We start from the raw sequence: 17366 nt of genomic DNA, 5'->3' as shown, positions 1-17366 counted from the left end.
AGGGCAATAGTGACCATCTGCATATATTTTTTTTGGGGTTTAGTTTTCTGAAAGTTCTAATTTTTACCCTCCTCGCCCAAAATCCAGATTGAGGCATAATTAGCCAGACGAAAAAGAAAACTGAAATTTGACAAAATTATACGTTTTAGCCTGTAACGCACGGAAAACATACAAGATCTTTAAATTTTTCATTTTTTATCCTCGAAGAATATCGAAATATGGAGAAAATTTTAATGATGGTGCAGACCTTCGGGAAGTCCTATCACATAACGGATTGCACAATTTCCGTTCAATTTGGAATGATCTACAACCTTGGTATTATGAATTTTTGTCGTATCTGTATCCCTTTTACGTTTGATTTTTCTCTATTAATCGATGTTAAGTAAATTTGGACTTTTCACATGCATAATTCATACTTTCAGTCACTTATAAGAAATATAGAATCATCAAACTCTTCACGAAAATTGGCCCACCCAGTAGCCATATGTGAGCCAAATGCTATGTATGTAACTGTCACATAATTATCCGAAAAGTAATGCAATGTGAGATAATCTTACAAAAACTTTACCCTGTTCAACGTTTCTCAGTCTGACCCAAGAATAGATGAGATATCATAGGACCAGCCATTTAGGCCACTAAATCCGGCGTCTTATGGTATAATCCTTTGTCGATATGACGTACGTTTAGCAGCAGTTAATCTGTAAATGGAGGTCTGCAATATTGTAAACACGCATATACTTTCGTATGTCGACCTATATATATTCACAGATGTCGATTTGTAGCGATCGAGAAAGGGTGTGTCTGCTATTGTAATCAGTACTCCCCACACAGACTTTGACTGGCAGTAGGAATGGGGTCCTTCTCCAACTCCTGTGTAACTGGCATTAGTAAGGAAGGCCTACTTCTCGATTTGACTTACAGAAGGCAAGGGAGCATGCAGTTTTGTTTAAAACTCTGCTACCCGATTGTGTTTGGCAGTAGGCAAGGATGCCCGCCATTATAAACAAATGTCCTCTTCTAAAATGTGACTGGCATTAGGCATAGTGGCCTGCTATTTTGATGGTAACTCACCAACTTGGTGTGACTGGCAGTAAGCTAGCTGGTAGTAGGAAAAGGGGCCTGACATTATAATGATAACTGCACAACTTAATTTCTACTGATAGTAGGGTAGTTGCCTGCCATTATAATAAAAACTCCTCAACTGTTATCTGTCTGGAAGTAGGAAAGGGGGCTGCCAGTAACGAACTCCCAAATCGATTGTGACCGCCCAGTAGGCAATGTGACCTGCAATTATAATGTAAACTTCCCAACTCGATTGTGAATGGCAGCAGGCAAGTGAGCCTGCCGTTATATCACAAATCCGTAACAAACACTTTACATTGGAAACAGCGTATGGGGACCTCCCCATGTTGTTTCTCGGATAACGCTAAGAGACATGCTATTTCAAAACAATCGTATTTACTGCCTGTACAGTATTTACTTCGATATTCGAATACAATGTAGAATACCGTAGCGAAGCACGGGTACATTTGCTAGTAAATGAATAAAATCAAAACGGACGGGCTCTGTCGAAGGCAAGGTTTATGGCACAGAATAAGTCTTTCTGATAGAAGTGAAGTAGATCAAATTAGATGTAACAATCATATTTATTGAATATGATTTTAAACAATCGTGTTCACTTTTTCTGGCACGTTTAACGCTTGGTCCACTATGGTATTCGCTCCTATACTCACTGCATAAACGGTAGTTCAGGCGACACCAAACTCCTCGTTGTTGCGTCCAGTGGTGGAGAGTGGTCAGGTTTACGTTGGTACCTGAACCCATTGTATCTATATACCGCAAAAATAGTTTAGAATATCTAAATAATAAAGTTACAGAATGTTATTTATTGTCTCATAGAGACACACAACCTGGAAATGTAAACTTTTATAAACTCTTAAATGATTTGGTTTACGTCGCATCGACTCGGATCTTATGACGACGATGGGATAAGAAAGGGCTAGAAGTGGGAAGAAAGCGGCCGTGGCCTTAATTAAGGTACAGTCCCAGCATTTTCCTGGTGTGAAAATGGGAAACCACAGAAAACACTCTTCAGGGCTGTCGATAGTGGGGTTCAGATCTACTATCTCCCGGATGCAAGCTCACAGCTGCGCGCCCCTAACCGCACGGCCAGCTCGCCCTGTTCAAATGTTTTTCTTCAAATATCTGAAGTACCCAAACAAAGAAACAAAAAGTTACAGTTTGTAGGTTTTTTTTTTTTTTTTTGTGTGAGTGTGAAGGTTGTTCCTTCTTCACTCTGCCTTAGTACCATGTACGCCTTCCTCTGGAATTTTTTAGGTCTCTGATACTCTGTGGTATGCTTAAACAATGTAGTGAGATGGACATCAGGCAATGGTAGGAATGTAAATAGGACGAAAAGTCAAATTGTAATTTTCACTAAGAGAAAAATTCCTCTCAGTTTTAATTATTGTGATGAATGGGTGATAGTACCTCATGGGGAACAATGTAAATACCTACGTGTTAATATAAGAATGATCTTCATTGGGGTACTCATATTAACGAGGTAGTGAAGAAAGGTTACACATGTCTTCACATGGTTATGATGGTATTTAGGGCTTGCAGTAAGGATGTAAAGAAGAGGGCGTATACGTCGCTGGTAAGACCGCAGTTAGAGTATGGCTCCGGTGTATGGGACCCCTCACCAGGACTACTTGATACGAGAACTAGATACAATTCAAAGGAAAGCAGTGTCACTAAAATGTTGCCAACTTTGGGCTGGGGGGACTTGGGACGAAGGAAACGAGATGCTCAATTATGTAGTATGTTTCGAGCTATCAGTGGTGAGTTGGCTTGGAATGACATTAGTAGAAGAATAAACTTGAACGGAGCTTTTAAAAGTAGGAACGATCATAATTTTAAGGTAAAATTTGAATTCAAGAGGGCAAATTGGGGTAAATATTCATTTATAGGATGAGGAATAAGGGATTGGAATAAATTATCGAGGGAAATGTTCGTTAAATTTCAAAGTTCGTTGAAAATATTCAAGAAAACGCTAGGTAAACAATTATAAATAAATGTAAATTTGAGGTAAACAATTGATAGGGAATCTGCCACCTGGGCGACCGCCCTAAATGCATGTGATTGATTGATTGATTGATTGATTGATTGATTGATTGATTGATTGATTGATTGATTGATTGATTGGTTGATTGATTGATTGATTGATTGAAGGTGTACCACGGCCAAACGTAATCCCATCCCGAAACATTACATCACCTCCTGCAAATGCATGCACCTCTTGAACATGGTGGCACTTTCCACCACGTCCTTTACGTCTCCACACCCTTTGTCGTCGTGTATCTGGTTTGAGTGATATCCGCTTAAACATGAAATTACGCCATTCATCCAACCCGCACGATGATGGATGGCCGGTCTTCTTCTCTCAACACGATGACGATTTTCTTGTGGAACACATCGAATCGGTAGAAATGACCTTAATGCGGCACCTTGCAGCTGCCTGCATACTGTTCGTGCAGATACACGGAGCCCGACCGCCCGCAATCAGTTGTTGTCTCTTAATTGCTGAGCAGTGGAAGTTTGTCTCCGCGGATATACCGATATTGACGTGGCGTTGTCACCTTCGGTTGACTTTCACTTGGTCTGTTGGTCTCACGTTACCTTTTCCACATTTTTGACACTGCACTTTAGGTAATCTCTACGATGCGTGATACTACTGCTTGCGTATGTCCACTGTGAATCAATGTCACAATTCTGGCTCGGTCAAACTGTGAAATACGGATTGCACATCTTCTATCTTCTATATATATAAAATAAGAGTTTTGTCTGTACATTGCTCAGAATTTGAAAATAATGGTATTTCTGTATCGGTCATGTCCATAGTAACAAGAAAATGCACTTTTTACTTTTCCGTAATTTCTGTCTGTCTGTCTGTCTGTCTGTCTGTCTGTCTGTCTGTCTGTCTGTCTGTCTGTCTGTCTGTCTGTCTGTCTGTCTGTCTGTCTGTCTGTCTGTCTGTCTGTCTGTCTGTCTGTACACGCATCACGAGAAAACGGTTGAAGAGAATTTAATGAAAATCGGTATGTGAAGTCAGGGGATGAGCCTCTACAATCTAGGCTATAAATCATTTTACTCACGCTGAGTGAAATGGTAGTTTAGGGGAAGGCTTAAATTGAATTCTCAACTATTCATGTTATTAGTGGTCTAATGAAAATCGGTATGTGAAGTCGGGGGATGAGCCTCTACAATCTAGGCTATAAATCATTTTATTCACGCTGAGTGAAATGGTAGTTTAGGGGAAGGCCTAAAATTGAATTCTCAACTATTTGTTATTAGTGGTCGTATTTTAAAGAAAATGGGTATGCAAAGTTGGGGAACAAGTTGCTACAATCTAGGCTATCAATAATTATATTCACGCTGAGAAAAATGGTAGTTTAGGGGAAGGCCTAAAATATAATTCTCAAATATTGTTGTTATTAGTAGTCCTATCTTGATGAAAATCGGTACGCAAAGTCAGGAAATAAGTCGCTATAGTATAGGCTGTAAATTATTTTATTCACGCTGAACGAAATGGTAGTTTAGGGGAAGGCCTAAAATGTAATTCTCAAATATTTCTTATTAGAGGTGTAATCGATGAATGCTACATAACTAGGATTATATGGTATTAAATTTCCTATTATTCATGTCTTATACATTGTTATCGTACTGGCTATGATCACAAAGATATTCATGATTTTGGATTTTGTTACGAAGTCCATATCAGCGCCGAGTAACCAGAAATGGGTAAACAGTATTTAATGAAAATCGGTATGTAAAGTTGGAGAATAAGAAACTACAGTTTATGATATAAAATATTTTACAAATTACAGAGTCGAAAGAAAACTAAATGTGAAGGCCTACAATATAGAAAGCTCATAACATTGATCAACAATAACATTACATTGATCAACAATAACATTACATTGATCAACAATAACATTACATTGATCATTGTTTGTCGTGATGTACTTTGTGTCATCTGTTGCCCTTCATCTCCGGTAGATAGGATTACTGCTGCGTACAGACATAGATAGGTTTCATGGCGACAATGGGATGGGAAAGGGCTAGGAGTGCCTTAGGCCTTAATTAAGGTACAGGCCCAGCATTTGACTGGTGTAAAAGTGGGAAACCACGGAATACCATCATCAGCGCTACCGACAATGGGGTTCAAATCCACTATCTCTCGGATGCAAGCTCACAGCTGCACACCGCTAAACACACGATCAACTCGCCCAGTCGTACAGGGTGTAACAGCCTGCCTGAATATTGATGGGAAGTAGCTGGGGAGTTAGATACCTTTCTTCTTTAGCATGACATTCCCCTGGTTTATAAATTTTCTGATACTACTGGTACGTAAAACACTGGATCATCATAGCATTTGGGCTATTCAATCCCTACTCTGAGGCACTGATTGGAATGAACAGTGTGCATATTTAGCGGAATAATGGCGGATGAGTGTTCATGGCAATCTGCGACCTGGTCATCCCAGCTCTGGAACTTTGGACTATTAGATTGGCACCGCAATCTAACCGCAGCACTGTTCGTTAAAAGTGATAAAACGTGCGGCTTCCCATTTGATCGAGTATTGTATATGATAGCATTGCTTTTAATCGCTACATTCATACTTACGTTTTTTGTAATGACCTATGTTGATTTCAGGTTAAGAAAACCACAAAGTCAGTCTTTCTGAGAATCCCGTAGCGAAGCACGGGTACATCAGCTAGTGAAATATAAGCATTAACTGAAGCTTGTACTGCACTGTATACACCACTACAACTATTCACGTGAAATGGCATAGTTCACTCCAGGCGCATAGACAGTGACACGTAAACAAGCAATAATAGTAAATAATAATAATGTTATTTGTTTTACGTCCCACTAACTACTCTTTTACGGTTTTCGGAGACGCCGAGGTGCCGGAATTTAGTCCCGCAGAAGTTCTTTTACGTGCCAGTAAATCTACCGACACGAGGCTGACGTATTTGAGCACCTTCAAATACCGCCGGACAGAGCCAGGATCGAACCTGCCAAGTGGGGTCAGAAGGCCAGCGCCTTAACCGTCTGAGCCACTCAGCCCGCCGAAAAGCAATAATAGAATCACTTGTGTGTATACAGTGCTGTCTATCACTTACAACGGGACCACACACGCTCTAATCCCACAATATTCCAAACTTTTTAGAGGCGTATAGAAAGCGGAGGTATCTTCCCCATTCGCGAAGTGAGCGAGACAATAGCTGCATACGACGAACCTAGTTCCATCTCCGAAGATACGAAATTTTGAAAATTGTTTTCGCGAGTTTTCAATGGGTCGGAAGTCGATTGAAAATGAATCTTGTCCCAGTCGCCCAGCAACAGCTGTGACTCAGGAAAACATTGCAGTTGTGAGGAAAATGATCAAAGAAGATCCACATCTTACACTTTGTGACATTGAAGGGACCATAAATATTGTGTCAACATCAGCACAGACCATCGTTCACATTTATTTAAGTCTTTCCAAGGGACGTGTCCGTTGGCTGCCACATTCCCTGACAGAAAGCCAAAAGGAGGCGAGAGTGGACTGGTGTCGTTTCATGCTAGAAAAAATCAATGGAGGGCAGTCCCAAGTCACCTACAATATCGTCACAGGTGATGAAACATCGGTCTACCACTATGGCCCTGAAACAAAGGGACATTCATCTGTGTGGTTCTTTCCAGGGGAGGAATGGCCCACAAAACTTCGATGAAGTCGGAGCTCTGGAGAGAATACGGTGGCAACTTCTTTTTTTTTTTTTACGAAAATGGGGCATCTCGCCTCTGTGACCTTGGGCACATGTTGTACAGTCAATGCTGAATGGTACATGAATGATTGTCTTCCCAAAGTCCACGCCACATGGAGGTTACAGCACCCGAAGTCCAAGAGTGGGCACCTTCTGCTGCATCACGACAATGCATCTGCGCACAAGGCTGCCAGAACAATGGACTCTTGGAATGGACAAGGGAATCTGCTACCTGGGCGACTGCCCTAAATGCAGATCAGTATTGATTGATTGATAAATGTGTAACCCTTTCTTTCTCAAGACTTTTTGGAAAAGGAAAAAGGGAGAGTGTTACATCATCCGCCCCTATTCACCTGACCTGCCTCCATGTGACTTCTTTCTGCCCTAAGACCAAGAAAAAAAAATCGTGGGCAGCGGTTTTCGTCAGATGAAGCGGCCGTTGCAGCGCACGCGAGTGCACTAAGTGACATCCCGAAAGAAGCTTGGATTGAGACGTTTTCTAAGTGGTTTCAGAGAATAGAAACATGTATACGTGCTACTGGAGAGTATTTTGAAAAATTGTGACTGTTGTTTTTCAAATAACTATTTTCTCACACTCCGCTAAAAACTTTCGGCATAGCCCTATCCTCCTGAACCCGTTTTTGGCAGTTTCTGATCCATTTAAATGACTATCTGGTTGGAAGAGAACAAAAGTTGTCCAGTGGAAGTAAGAGAGAAAAGATGGAGGTGATTATGCTGGCACAAGTAAGTGGATACTACGTCAGACAAAGCTAGGGAAACCGCAGCCGCCATTCCACGCTTCCAGGCTGAGAGCCCTTGGTCCCCCAGTCTCCTTTTACGACAGCCAGGGGATACCATGGATGCATTCTACCTTCCTCACCCACAGAGCGAAAAACATATGACACAGTGGGATGTACCAGTTGTTTTACTTGGATATTTAGAAACATATCTTTTGAATTAGTGGAGAAATGTGTCCAACCAGATTAAAAGAAATGTAATGTTTGACCAATAAGTTTGTACTCAACCTGCACCCTCCCCCACACATACGCACTTAATTATTTTTAGTCTTGTTTTTGGAAGTTAGGTTCTCATAAATTGGTTACTTCTCAAGGCGTAAGGTTAAACAATGTGACATTCTTGGGACTTGAACCAGAGTTTCTCATTCGAACAGTTTCGTTAATTGATTTATGCAAAATTATTTTAAAAGTCCAACAGTTGGTAAACAGACGTTACTCAGGACCAGTGTGTGATCGGTCTGCTGCTGGATAGAGTCCAGTGTGTTGTCTTTAGATATAGCTCTGTGTCACTATGATCTGCACAAACGTTATATCAAATATTACATATTTTCTTTATAAACAATATCGTAAAGTTGGACTTGGCTGTTTGGTCCAACAAGAGCGAAAGCCAAAAATAAAAGTAAATTCGTGCAGCTCTTTTTAGGCACATCCCCAATGGAGGTGAGCTGCATGTACCATTTTATCCCCATACCAGCCCTGCCATTCTTAAATCTCTGGTAGTACCGGGAATCAAACCTGGCCTCCGAGGACGGCAGCCAATACCGTTAACCGCTACGCTACGGAGGTGGACAAACCAAAAATGAAAACATACATGTCAAGGCCAGAGTAACGTGATATTAAGTTTGTTCCGAACCCGGCGTTCAGTTCTTAGTTCGTCCAAGGATTTTAATCCTGGATTGTGAGGTCAGCTGAAAAGCTGTCTTGAAATGAGAGGCAGCAGCTCCGATCGAGAAAGCCAAGCAGTATGTATGGCATTTTCTAAGGGCTATTTACCTGGGCAGCAGCTGTCGTGTCAACCAAGGCCCTTAATAGACTGCAGACTGTATGAAAACGATCAAATGAAGACGTTTTATGATTAGGAAGGAATGATAAGTAATGTAAGAGTAACGACATTTAGAACGGAAAGGAGACAGAAAAGAATGTGTTTCGACAAGTTCAAAGGTAAATGATTTCAGAAAGCAAACGATTTTTTCCGTTCGTGGTTGTTACGACTATTTTGGCTCCATGCTTTCTATTAAGCTCTCGTGTATTTAGCAACGAGAGCAAATAATAAATAACACATCTCTGGAATGTATTTTTCCTCTCATGTGTGGGGAGTGCATTATATCACAATGCCATCCACATACAGAGTCTTTACGGCAGCCAGGATACAAATCACCAGCCACGGAGGACTATTATCGTTATGAATTTTTCTTCCCTAAGGCAGGTCTTAAACACTCCTATTCTCCACGCCATCATCCTCCTCATTTACTGGTAGCTTTCTGCTGTCCTGACACTGTCCTCCATCTGGTTTCTTCTCCGTCCTCTTCCACTCCTTTTCCCGGATGGCGACCATGGTTCACCTGGCTGAGTCTGGCATTACCCCCACTTACTTGTGCCACGCTCGTCAGAATAATCTTTTCTGTCCGACTCATAGTATTAGATTTGTGAGGCCTAGAGAGTCTTTCATTTTCATGCCCTGCGTGGCTCTTTCCCGTCTTTAGCCGGTACCTTAATTCTTCAAAGGATTGAACCTCTTCCTTTTTTCTGTCTTGATTACTGTTAAGAGAGGATGATTGCGCAGTTGTACTTCCTCTTAAAACAACAATAACCGAGCTCGATAGCTACAGTCGCTTAAGTGCGGCCAGTATCCAGTATTCGGGAGATAGTAGGTTCGAACCCCACTGTCGGCAGCCCTGAAAATGGTTTTCCGTGGTTTTCCATCTTCACACCAGGCAAATGCTGGGGATGTACCTTAATTAAGGCCACGGCCGCTTCCTTTCCACTCCTAGCCCCTTCCTGCCCCTTCGTCGCCATAAGACCTATCTGTGTCGGTGCGACGTAAAGCAAATAACAAAAAAGAAAAAAAACAATAATCACCACCACCACCATTTTCTTCTCCTTCCCTTTGCTGTTCCTTCTAGTGTCCCGCCAACAAGGCGTATTCTCTTTGCAGCCAGTGCCCAAGTCAGTTCCTTTTTCTTATTCGGAAGTCATTTAACAGTTTCCTCTTTCACCAAATCTCTCCGAAACCTTATTCCCTAGCTTGTTTTCCCATGTTATCCTCCCCATTCTTCTCCACAACCACATCTCATATGCTGCCAGTCTCCTTTCGTCCTCCTTCTTCGGTCTCGGCTCCGTACAGCACGCGCTCCAATAAAACACTTCACCAGTCTCTTCCTCAGAACCATGTTCAAGAGTCCACAGAGGACTCTTGTTCTTTCTGTTGAAGGCATCCTTGATCATGATGATACGAAACTTTATCAACCTGCTGGTTCTCATGCCCTCTACTATTATATTTCCTAGGTATTTGAAAGCTGACACTTGCTCGATGACTTCCTCGCCTGTCTGTCGTTGGGCCCATTCCCTGTGGTACTTTCTGACATATTCCTTGTCTTACTCTTATTCGCATTCCATGTTTCTGTCCAACTAGAGGAACTGGCCACTTCTTATTTGTAAGCACTACTTAAAGCACTAGCAAGAGTAGGAAGGTGCCAGGACATTGTATATTGCGTTTCTCATTTCTCAATTAAATTTTATGAGTGAACCTTAATGGCTGCACTTCACCTCGGCCCGAGGTGGTCCTCTCCGTTGTATGCTAATGGTTGACCTCATCGGGCGTCCTTGGCTTGTTTACATCACTAAAAAACGTATACGTTCTGTCTGACATGTTATAGCCATTCACATTCCTTGCCGTCAACATTGTGATCACAACGTGCCACAGTCAGGGGCAGTAGTGATTCTTTTACAAATAAAGTTCTTTCTGACAGTGTGACATTTGGAGCCATGAACTACGTTTCCGATAAGAACCTCTTAGTTGTTATTCTTCGAAGCTTAATTTTGGTATGAATTATAATTACTATTATTAATGTAGTAAGTCCTGTTTATTATTTCAAACATACATAAGTAGAACTCGCACAATCCACTCCAGAACTTTACCAGACACAGTTCTTGCAATATTATCACAATCCAAACAAACGGTCAAATTCAATAAGTGATTCACAGAAATGGCCGTCAAATCAAGTGTTCCAGGTAGGTCACTACCTATGAATGAGAGACAAAACAAGTAAATAACAGTATAGTACACAGAAGGCCAGAATATGATCTGATTCATATCACTATTCACTTTTGAACCAGATTGTTGCATTCAAAGCTCATTTATTGTATACAGTTCAGAGTTAATATTGATACGCTTTGCTCACAATTAAAATATGCATTGGTCAAATCACTCTCAGTTAAACCTCACTAGGTCTAAACAACTCACGATCAAAATTAGAATGGTCCAGATAGCTCACAATTAAATCTCGAAAGCCATTGTTGGCAGCCCTGAATATGGTTTCCCATGGTTTTCCACTTTAAGACGAAGCAAATACTGGGTCTTACCTTAATTAAGGTCACGGCCCTTTCCTTCCCATTCCCAGGCCTTTCTAATTCCATCGTCGCCATAAGACCTATCTGTGTCTATGCGACGTAAAGAAAATTGAAAAAGAAATCTTACCTCTTCCCAACCAGAATTCCTTTGAGGAATCTTCCAGAATTTGGTCTCTAAAAATGTCATCCAGGCCAGATCAGTTTTTATCTGCAGTCTGCTGTCTGTTCGGAAAATCAGTAGAGGTCTGTCACACTCCGACGACCCAACGGGACTCATCTAAGCAAAATATATTATAAAATAAAGTTGAAAAATTACGTTTTATCGCAAAACGGTCAAAATGAGCAGTTATAGGAACAAACAAATGCCTTTTGTTAGCCATAATTTGACCAAAAACGTATTTTATCTTTACTCAGCATATTTAGAAACAAGAAGGCATTTCAGGAAATATTCTCAGGTGACTCACGATGTACAAAGAGCTCACAATCAAAATTATCTTTGTTCAAGTAGCTCACATTTAAATCCCACGAGATCCAGGCAGTATTATTGTCAAAACTATCAAAACGGTTCTCTGTCAAAATTTACTCGAGCCAAACTTAGTTCATTCGAAACTCTCAGAATTTCCTAGCTGCAGTCATCCCTGTCAGAACCACCTCGTCCCATATTTTACACTAAAATATATTTATTATTTGAAATTACACTGTTTTATGTATTAACACCATAAGAATGCCTGGATCCATGGCTAAATGGTTAGCGTGTTGGCCTTTGGTCACAGGGGTCCCGGGTTCGATTCCAGGCAGGGTCGAGAATTTTAACCGTCACTGATTAATTTCTCTGGCACGGAGGCTGGGTGTATGTGTCGTCTTCATCATTTCACCCCCATCACGACGCGCAGGTCGCCTACAGGAATCAGATGGAAAGACCTGCACGTGGCGAGCCGAACATGTCCTCGGACACTCCCGGCACTAAAAGCCATACGCCATTTCATTTACTATAAGAAGATGGAAACATTTTATACTTCATGTAAGAATGTTTTAGGTTTTTGCGGAGATAGATTTGTTTCCAGATCAACATATTCTTGAGTTTGAGGTTTTACCTCAAGATTTGGTTAACCTCTTGCTAGCTTTCTCTATGGACCAATGGTGATGTATCGGCTTCCGGATCCCAAGATCACGGGTTTAAATGCGGCAGACGTACTAAGATTGTTTAAGGGCGGAATAAAGTCCATTCGACGCTCCATCTTGTACGATGTCGGCTAGTAAAATATATCTAGTGACACATTTGGTGTTTACCCTTAAAAATTCATTACAGCTCAGCCATAGACGCCCAAGAGAACTTCACAGGACATGTGCATTAATATGCTCTGAAGAAATTATTAGCATTTGAATAATGTCGGCCCTCAGGTTCAAGCTCCACATCGATATCTCGGCGCACCGCCACCAACTGGTAAAATGTGCCTGCGGCTTTTGTTGTCGCTTTAAACCGAAGGTAATGGACCAGTGTGACTTGATCAGACGTGCAGGATGCCTCGCAGACTTATGCGAGGACCGTACCGTCAAATGAGTGACTTTGAAAGAAGGCGCATTATTGGCATGAGAAAACGTGATGCATCTGTCCGGGAAATTGCTACTCGTGTAGGACACAGTGTGTCAGCAGTGCAACGAGGTGTACAGAATGGTTCACAGAAGGTCGTAGAACACGACGAGATGGGTCTGGTCGCACCACCCAGACAACCCTCGCCCCCCCCCCCCCCCCCCCCCCGAGAAGATCGACACCTCATTCGAATGGCATTGCAGGGCAGATCTGCGTCCTCATCGACTCTGGCGCAATAGTGGAACAGTGTAACACATTGTACACTATAAGGAGTGACAGTCCGTCGTCGTTTATTACGGTCTGGGTTACCGGCGCGTCGTCCACTTCTCCGTCTACCTTTGACTAATGTCCATAAATATGCTAGACTGCAAAGGTTGGATGGAACGACGTTACTGCGGACAGGAATGGCAGCAGATAGTGTTTTCGGACGAATTCAGGTTCTGTTTGTTTGAAAATGATGGCCGCATTTTGGTTTGCTGCAGACAGATGAATCACATTGACTGCATTCGCACAAGACATACAGTGCCAACTCAAGGACTTAAGGAGTGGGATATTATTGGATACAGCCACAAATCACAGTTGGTGCGTGTCCAGGTCACTGTGACCAGTTTGACCCACGTGAATGACATCCTGCGACCCGTAGCCGTACCCTTTCTACACGACACTCCAGATGCCATATTTCAGCAGGAAAATGCGCGACCACATGTTGCTGCCTTTTTTTTGTCACAGGATGTTAGACTATTGCCTTGGCTCGCCCGATCACCGAACTTGCCGCCAATAGAAAATGTGTAGGATATGGTGAAACGACGGGTACGGCGCTGTGACCCAATGCCAACCACCAAAGATGAACTGTGGAACCAGGTGAATGCAGCATGGATTGCTATACCCCAAGACGCCATTCACGCCTTATATTTGTCGATTCCATCACGTAGTGCCCACGGAAGACCCAGTGTTTAATAGGCAATAGGACACGTGCTGAACCTAGGTGACTGAAATGCTAATCGTTTCTGCAGAACATACTAATGAACATGTCCTGTGAAAATGAACTTCCTATCTCTAGTCTTTCAAGGTGTTCTGTTTTTTTATGAACATGCGTGTGTATAAAACGCTAACTTGTATGGTTCACAAAACTCAAGTGCTTAAATCAGAGGGAGTTAAAAGGTGCGGTTTTTTTTACCAAATTCTTCCAAATCGTCTCAATAGTACAGGAAAAATCTTGAAAAGTCAACGGAAATATATTTATAATAATAATAATAATAATAATAATAATAATAATAATAATAATAATAATAATAATAATAATCCATCGTGCAGTCACCAGGATTAATTCCATAGATTCACTGCCACTAGGCAACGTAGGTAATACAAGTCAAGGGGCCGTTTTAAATCCATGGCGTAGGAAGCCATTTTCGGTTCCCGACACGAGGAGCCATATTCAGTAGGTAACATCTGGAACTGTTTGTCTGTGTTTACGTGTGTGATGCCCAGCCAAATCTATGGCAAGCAGAATGTTGAAACTGTTAACAGAGGGTATTCTTAGAGGAATATTTTTACAGGTCAAGACATGTCTTCATTAATTATATTATTACTTTTTATCGTTTCAGTTATTCATTTTATGGGTAAAGCTCAATATTTTTCGATATTCATTTAATTCACTTAAAATGTTCACGCATGGCTCTGTCAAAGAGCAATTCTAGATCCGAGAAATGAAGGCGTGAACGTCATCAACAAGCAACTTTTACAAGAATTGCTCGATGTTCTGCAAATGTAAAAGTCTGTCGACACGGCGTGTAATACAGATAAGACTGTCAACTACAGGACAGAGCTTTTGAACAACTTGGAGTCACCTGGAGTACCCTCGAACATCTTCGAGCTGAAGATTATGGCACCGATTATCCTTCTCAGGAATGTGAATCCTCCTTCCCTTTGCAGTGGAACACGACTCTCAGTCAAGAAACTGATGCCGAATATTACTGAAGACACCATGATCGGACTTGCCGTGGGCAATGTAGTATTCATTCCTAAGATTGAAATCATCGGCTCGGAAATACCGTTTCGCTTTAGACGTCTGCAGTTCCCCGTTCGTTTGAGTTTCGCTATGTGCGTCAACAAAGCACAAGGACAATAGCTTAAAGTTGTAGGATTCAGTCTTCGGAAACAGTGCTCCTCCCATGTGGATTGTTCAAGAGTTGGAAAGGTAAACACTCTGTACATCTTAGCTCCAAATGGAAGGACACTTAATATAGTTTATCCGGAAGCTCTAGAAATAAAAATTAGTTTCTTTTTATATAATATTGTATTTTATAATGTTATTTGTACCTTCCACATACCAGGTATCTTAAGCTTTGAAAGTGACAATATAATTAAAAGTAATTTAATTCATGCAGTGTATGTAAACACTATGCGTGTTAATAAATATAGGCCTAATGCTCTTCACTTATGATAAATGGTTTTAAAAACGTCTAGCCTAATGGTTGAATTAATAAAAGCGGGGGAAGCTGTGGGTACATGCTAATTATTATTATTATTATTATTATTATTATTAATATTATTATTATTATTATTATTATTATTCACATAAGCAAATACGAAGTCTCCTCTCCTCCATCATTCATATGAATGTAAATCTGTATCTTCATTAGAATATCAATCAGTATAATCTGTGACTCGATAAATTAAGCAGTCACTGTTTTAAGGAGTCGGCCGGGTCGGGGGATTTTAACCTTAATTGGTTGTTTACACTGGCCTAGGGACTGGGTGTGTGTGTATCGTCCTTAAACAGAAAACACAAGGAAAACAAAGAAAGAATTAGAAAAATAAGGAAAAAACAGTAAATAAGGTCTAACATATTTAAAAATGGAGTAAGTACCGTATTGCATTGTAACCATGTGTATTAAGGGAAATGGGAATGGTATAATTTTGTTGCAAATAATATTCAGGCATTTGGATTGCTGGTCTCAGACAATTCAAAACAAATGGAATGGAAACTTTTGGAACTGTGTGGAATGATTTGAAGCTAATATTTCGATGAGGATGATGATATTAACAGTGATCTATGTCTTCGGTACCGTATGCAGGTATTTTGATTTGACACCATCTAGGCTGCCAGCATGTCAATTACGACGTTCCGTTTTACTCTACCAGATGGCGAAGTAAACCAGATCTCTATAAGACAATCTTCAGCAGAGTTTTAATTATTTTTTTCGACCATACACCAGATGCGTCATCGGATATATTTTACATGCCGAGAACGAACTCCTTGGAGTGTCGAATGAACTTTCTTGTGCCCTTTAAAAATCCCACTACCTCTGCTGGGTTGATCCACAGAGGGAACTATGATGCGGTGGACAGAGCTGTACTTACTGCGTATGCATTTATTACGTGTTTTAAGTTCCTGTGCACCACTATCAAGCTCTGCCAGGCTGGGTTCAAAATCAGACTTCAGTTTTAAGATATATATACATGGCATTATTAAACAGCTTATCTGAAGAGAAGGAAAGGCAGACGCCATTGAGGCTTACCGGAATCGTCAGATTATTATATTTGAGTCAAGATAGCGTAAATCCAACTTTGTGCATGAATATTATTATGTAATTTGTCAGGCTGAATGGCTTCGATGGCAGAGCGCTGGCTTTCTGAGCCCAAGAGGAAGGGTTCGATTCCAGCTCAGTTCAGTGGTATTTGAAGTTGCCGAAATACGCCAGTTTCGTGTTGGTAGATTTACCGTCGTTTAGTGAACATATTTAAAGGACTTGGCAGACCGATATGCAACCTCACCTTCTGACTCGGCGAGGAAAGCAACGGGATCTTACCTCTGTCTCTCTTTCTAGTCTGCCCCTTCAGGGATGTTTCAGCTTTAAAATCAAATAAAATCAATCAATACTGATCTGCATTTAGGGCAGTCGCCCAGGTGGCAGATTCCCTATTTGTTGTTTTCCTAGCCTTTTCCTAAATGATTTCAAAGAAATTGGAAATTTATTGAACATCTCTCTTGGTAAGTTATTCCAATCCCTGACTCCCCTTCCTATAAATGAATATTTGCCCCAGTTTGTCCTCTTGAATTCCAACTTTATCTTCATATTGTGATCTTTCCTACTTTTATAAACGCCATTCAAACTTATTCGTCTACTAATGTCATTCCACGCCATCTCTCCGCTGACAGCCCGGAACATACCACTTAGTCGAGCAGCTCTTCTTCTTTCTCTCAATTCTTCCCAACCCAAACATTGCAACATTTTTGTAACGCTACTCTTTTGTCGGAAATCGCCCAGAACAAATCGAGCTGCTTTTCTTTGGATTTTTTCCAGTTCTTGAATCAGATAATCCTGGTGAGGGTCCCATACACTGGAACCATACTCTAGTTGGGGTCTTACCAGAGACTTATATGCCCTCTCCTTTACATCCTTACTACAACCCCTGAACACCCTCATAACCATGTGCAGAGATCTGTACCCTTTATTTACAATCCCATTTATGTGATTACCCCAATGAAGATCTTTCCTTATATTAACACCTAGATACTTACAATGATCCCCAAAAGGAACTTTCACCCCATCAATGCAGTAATTAAAACTGAGAGGACTTTTCCTACTTGTA

At 41.1% G+C, this 17366-nt stretch overlaps 1 protein-coding gene across 2 annotated transcripts in view; it reads left to right on the top strand.

The window, feature by feature from the left end:
- Positions 1-17366, top strand: part of CalpC (calpain-C) — a 459003-nt gene that overhangs the window by 56195 nt on the left and 385442 nt on the right. The gene's annotated exons all lie outside the window — the stretch shown is intronic.

The sequence above is a fragment of the Anabrus simplex genome, chromosome 1, assembly GCF_040414725.1.
Source record: "Anabrus simplex isolate iqAnaSimp1 chromosome 1, ASM4041472v1, whole genome shotgun sequence".
Classification (NCBI taxonomy): Eukaryota; Metazoa; Arthropoda; class Insecta; order Orthoptera; family Tettigoniidae; genus Anabrus; species Anabrus simplex.
Note: the sequence above shows the minus strand (reverse complement) of the source record. Positions and strands in the feature narration are given on the sequence as shown.